Below are 6,000 nucleotides of genomic sequence, written 5' to 3'. Positions count from 1 at the left end.
ACAGCAGAGGGCCATATTGGGCTTTGACTCAGGAATCCTGGTGGAGGCAATGATGAGAGAGAAGAGATGAAACACAGTAGGTTAAGCCAAGGTAGTTGTCAGGATAGAAGGAGAGACAGGCAGGCCAGATGGCTGTTAACCGTGTGGTGTGTCCCGACTTTCCAGCATCAATTTAATGGCCAAATTAAAATGTAAGTCAACTTAAGCCAAGGTCAATTTTAATCCAATGCTTTGCTGGTGATACAGAATCATTAACTGTATCAATGCCCACATTCAACTCATTCTACAATGGGGGCAATTGTAATTTTGGTCTGGCTATGTTTAACAAAATGGAAAGGAAGAAGGCAAAACCATGGAACTATTTTTTTTTTTTTTTCTTTAGACGGAGTCTTGCTCTATCTGACACCCAGGCTGGAGTACAGTGGTGCGATCTCGGCTCACCTCAGCTTCCGCCTCCTGGGTTCAAGCAATTCTTCTGCCTCAGCCTCCCGAGTAGCTGGGATTACAGGTGCGTGCCACCACGCCCTGCTAATTTTTGTATTTTTAGTAGAGACGGGGTTTTACCATGTTGGCCAGATTGTCTTGATCTCCTGACCTCAGGTGATCAGCCCGCCTCGACCTCCCAAAGTGTTGGAATTACAGGCGTGAGCCACCGTGCCCAGCTGGAACTATTTTTTTAAACTGATGCACATTAATAAGATTTAGAAAATCTTGAGATTTAACAGACAGTGTTGAGATTCATATAACTTTATGTTGAGAATTCTCTTTCCAGGAATTATTTATTTCAATTAGTCACATTTTTATCTTCTACTGAAGTGTAAACTTAATTTAGTGTAAATAACTACCATTTGAATACTAACATAATCTTTTTCTTTGTATAAAAAATACAAAAAGATTGTTTATGTGTGTGTACACATACGTGTCAAGACTAAAAATTAAGCACGGGGTAAAGTCTTTGGCAAAGGACAAATAGTCGGCAAGTTCACAGATTAGAATTTAGAATTCCATCATGAAGTTGACTAAATTGTTAGTTTAAAGAAGATTGTGAGTGTCAGCACATAAAAAGGTAATCCTTTCTCAATTGTAGCTACAGATTGCAAGTACTGTGTCAATTCAAATTTTTGCCAGCAGATACTAATGACTTCACTGAAAGCAGATGTTTAGAAATGAAAGTGTAAACACAACCCCAGTTGATTAATATGTTTATTGTATTTCCTTGTTGTGAGTCTAGCGAATATTTGATTATCTTTAAGTTGATCCATAGTATATTCAACAGTCTCATGAGAACATAATTTTTGTTGATGATTTGTCCAAAGTTTCTATCAATCCATCCTAGCAGCAGAGCCAAGTGTTAGAGTTATTGCTGCCTGAGTTATAACAGCTGCCCTGGGAATCTTGTCTGAACAACAAGTTAACTGCTGTTCCCAGTTATATCTGGTCTTTCCCACCCCCAAACATACACAAAAGATTTTTGTCATTCTTGGCACTGGACAACAGAAGTGATAAGACATGCCAGCAGAACTCTAAAGGCAGAATGTCCTTCCACCTGTTTTATGCTGTAAGACAAACTTCCAAGTGCGAGGCAGTGTGGAGGGCTGTTTCCTTGAATGGCAGCTGAATGCACCAGCGGGATCCTTGGCAGCAATGCCCAGGCACTGAAGCCGGGCATTCAGGAGAGCTAAATGGAGAAAAGAAACTTGAGCAAACTGCTTCCTGGAACACTGAGAACCTGAATGGGAAATTAAGAAGAACCAGATTATTTCTATTCTTCCACCAGCCAAGGTCAGATTCCCAAACTCCTATTGATTCTAATCTTTCCAAAACAGTGCTGTGGCAATGTATGAAAGTAATAAAAATAATCCTTTTTCTGTTAAAAAAAATTGCTGTTACTTGCTGTTTTGTTATGCTTTTGCTCGAGAACTTTCCCCCCCATCTTAAAGCAGCAACTTCAGAATGGGGGAATCAAGCAAAACCATGGTGAAGAGATTCATTTAACTAGGACAAGTGACTTATTCTACATCTCAGGAGACAGTTCCTTAAGGTGGGAGGTGTTGCCTATGCCAACTTGCTTATTGCCTCTTTTGATGTTATCTTAGCAAAAAGCTGGGGCTAATCGTCCCCAGTTTGGGAGATTTTGAGGCAGGGATAACTGCCACAGTAAAAGACCCATTAACAGTAAGGTGGGTAAATGGATAGCAAAAAACCTAGGAGAATCCACAGGCTTTTGTTAGTTTTATTCTATCTGCCTGGTGTTTCTGGAACTCTAGTTTCAAACTTAGAATACCCAGAATCCCAACAGCTGAGGAAAGTAATAACCAGTGTCTGGGAGCAAGGTGGGAATGGAAGCGATGGTAGAAAGAGGATGAGAATTCTAGTTATTTTCAGTTTTTACTGAAACTGAAGCTTTCCTGAAACTTTAAGTTTTTAGGAAACTTAGTTTGTTTACTTAAAATACAGCCTCAAGGATACTTTTAGTTTAAAAAAATTTCTTGACTCCTTGATTTCCTCTTGGGAAGATTATTATTTAACAAAAATATGTATTTATAAACAAAATCTTTCAGAACAGGATTCTGTGGAGGAAATAGTCTTAAAAGGACTTTTCAGCAGTGATGAGATAAGAAACACTGCCCTAAAGAAAATTGTTGGCTGGGTGTGGTGGCTCATGCCTGTAATCCCAGCACTCTGTGAGGCCGAGGTGGGCGGATCACCTGAGGTCAGGAGTTCAAGACCAGCTTGGCCAACATGGTGAAACCCCGTCTCTACTAAATACAAAAAAAAAAAAAAATTAGCCAGGCATGATGGTGCATGCCTGTAATCCTAACTACTTGGGAGGCTGAGGCAGGAGAATCGCTTGAACCCGGGAGGTAGAGGTTGCAGCGAGCCAATATCGCACCATTGCACTCCAGCCTGGGCAACAGGAGCAAAACTCCCTCTGAAAAATAAATTAATTAATAAATTAATTTAATTAAATTGTTTAAGGGGTGTCATTTTCCAAATTGTTTTTATGAAAAATTTACAAACAGTTGCTAGTGTCCCATTGTACTGTGTATCTAATTCAGTAAAAGTACTGAAGATTGAAAAAGATTGTTAGAGTTGTTGTGGAAAATTCCAGAGTTGCTGTCACCAGCAGAGCCTTCCTTTACTGAGTGTCTCAGTGCCAGTAGAACAAATCCCAGACACTGGCTTTATTGGCCAGTGGTGCAAGGAAATAGTAAAAATTCAATAAAAATATTGCTTGAACCAGGAAGCCTCCTCATAGAGTTGTGGACTCTTCAGAGAGATTTTACCAAAGTAGGGGCAGAATGTGTATACCGTCTTTCAGGGATTCAAGAAATGTAGGCAACAATGTCTATTATTAGCCCTCCTCTCCTTCCATAAGCAAAACCAAAATTACTTGTTTTTAATTGGCACAAAAGCACATTCAATCATTACATTATCAGACATTGCTCATGTACCTATCATATGCCAGGCTGTGTGCTAAGAGCTGGGGATCTGAAGATCAATAAAATGTACACTGCCACAATCAGGATTGGCAACAACTGACCTAGGTGGCTCACCTGCATTGCCTGGATAACAAGCCAATTGGCACCTGAGGCCCCCAACCTTATCCCCACAGAAGGGGTTCGTCCAAACTGCTCATGAGACCAGTTTCTCCCTTCCACGGACCCCAGTGCCTTCAGGTGCTGACTTTCCCAGGCAACTCGGAGAGCTGGTGTCTAACCCTACACTGATATTACTCAAGAAGTCTTATTATCCTCCCACCCACTAGGTTGTTCTCACTATTGCCCTATAAGAAGGAGAGCAGCAAGGGGACAAGGAATGCCCACCGATGGTGTGTCCAACAGATAACTTTGGCCCATCTCTTATCTTTATTTGTTAATTCTTGCTTTGTAATTTTCCCCCAACAGAGCCCATGAGATTTCATGAAAATCATCACAAAAATAACAAACTGTTTTGCGTGACAGGTGATGAGCACAAAAGGATCCATCTTATACAGTGCTTGCCAGCTTCCATAATACTACTCACCACGATGTTGAAATCACCTGTTCCAGAACCAATCCTGTCCTTTGACAAGAAGGATTTAATTATCAGTAGTGGTGGGGACTGGCTGGAGAGAGGAAAAACACTTCAAGGACTCTGCCACCATTCCTAGATGGAGAGTGAAAAGTTTTTACCATGGAACTCTCTAACAGTTACTCTATGGCAGTGCCTATTTCAAACCTCCCTTAACTTCTGATTGTATAGATGTTTGTTTCATTTGTTCATCTGTTTGTTCACTTAGAGATGTTTTAAGCCTTAAGAGAGATAGTGGAAAAGACAATGCCTTGGAAAAGTACAAAGCTCAATCCAAGTAAACTGTTTTTAAACTAGGAACTTATGAAGCCTAAAATATAAAATGTATGTACATGGATATGCTCTGAAGTGAGGTGGAGGGGTAGAAATCGACATGGCGATATTGTACTACAGCTTTGCAAGATGTTACCATTGGGGGAAAATGCTTGAAGGGTACACGGGATATCTCTGCCTTATTTCTTACAACTGCATGTGAATCTACAGTTATCTCAAAATAAAAATTTATTTAACAATTAATTACAATTAGTTAACAATTGTTAATTGTCAATTAACAGCATTAATTTCTTATCCTGTCATTTTCCTTCTCCTGAAATTGCAGAATAGCCAAACAGAAACCTACCCATCACCACCATCTGAGATTCTTTGGTGGCAGGTGTATCAGGAGGCCTCCAGTCATGCATAGTGGAAGATACCGACTCAACTGATTTAAGCAAAGGAAAATACAGTGTATTATATAATGAGACATCTTGAGTAGGGTAGTCCCAGGGTCAGTTGATTCAGCAGCTTGATTCATAATCAAGGGCCCAAATTCTTTCCCACTTTCTACCTGCCATCCTCAGCCTATCAGTTTTGTCCTCCAGCTGGCTTAAAGGTAGTTGCAAGGTCGCTGCTATCATGCCATGCAAAATGCAAATGCAAAAAATATGCAGATACAAAAAGTATTCTTTTCATAAGTCTCATTTTAAGGGCAAGGAAACACCTGCAGGCCTTTCTGCCACTCTCTTGACCCACTTACTTAATTGTGGAACAAGTCACAAACACCTGTTTAAGTGGATCACTTGGCCAGGAGGGAGAGATTGCCATTATTATCCTTAGATGGAAGCGAATGCGGGTGGGGGTTGTTATGCCTGAACATAATCAGTGTTCTGCCGGTGAGTAAGAGCAAAGATGGGGTGATTAATAGGCAACCCCTCACCAAGGAGCCATGGTAAAGCTTCAGGCCAGCTCAGAAGGTGATGAAGATGGAAAGGCTCCACAGCAACCAGAAGGAACACACTTTTACAGCTTGCTTCTGATTCCACACTGTGAGGACAATGGGTCCAGCATGCCACACTGATCCAGGAACTTAGAACTAAGAAGCAAGGGAGAGAGGCTGCTATAGCTGAAACCCAGAGAATGAACTTTCTCCCAGGAGGCTGCAAGGGCTGCCCTTGTAAAAGATCCTGTCCTGGGTTTAAAGGTTAGCAAATTTTCTGTTTTGTTTTGCTTTGACTGCATGAGGGTTGAGTTAAAGTGAAATAATGTTTAAGGGTTATTTTTTAAATAAGATATTTTATGTTTTTATTTTTGGTTTTTTGTTTTTTTTGGGTTTTTTTTTTTTTTTTGGTTGGTAGAGACAGGGCCTCACTGTGTTGCCCAGGCTGGTTTTGAACACCTGGGCTCCCAATCCTCCTGCCTCAGCCTCCCAAAGTGCTAGCATCACAGGCATGTGCCACCACACCCAACCCCTTAAAAGTATTTTTACAAATGAGAACATGAACAATTGCCTTTCAGATTACTTATTTCCTGGTCATCAAAGATTTCTTTCTTTATTTACACAAAGGGGACAGGGGTCAGTCTGTGTATTGGAAGATGTACCCATATTTGGTCACATATTGGAGGAGTACAAAATTGCCCAAATAAGGGATATTTATTGCCTTCCTGACT

At 40.7% G+C, this 6,000-nt stretch overlaps 1 long non-coding RNA gene across 1 annotated transcript; it reads left to right on the top strand.

Annotated features, from left to right (window-relative positions):
• Positions 1-1,350: 1,350 nt before the first annotated feature.
• On the top strand, positions 1,351-4,599 carry LOC100939812 (uncharacterized). The gene is made up of 3 exons (XR_008526836.1): positions 1,351-1,782; positions 1,944-2,041; positions 3,966-4,599. It is a non-coding gene; the product is annotated as an uncharacterized LOC100939812 (long non-coding RNA).
• The last annotated feature ends 1,401 nt before the right edge of the window (positions 4,600-6,000 follow it).

The sequence above is a fragment of the Pongo abelii genome, chromosome 6 (assembly GCF_028885655.2).
Source record: "Pongo abelii isolate AG06213 chromosome 6, NHGRI_mPonAbe1-v2.0_pri, whole genome shotgun sequence".
In the NCBI taxonomy this organism is placed as follows: domain Eukaryota; kingdom Metazoa; phylum Chordata; class Mammalia; order Primates; family Hominidae; genus Pongo; species Pongo abelii.
Note: the sequence above shows the minus strand (reverse complement) of the source record. Positions and strands in the feature narration are given on the sequence as shown.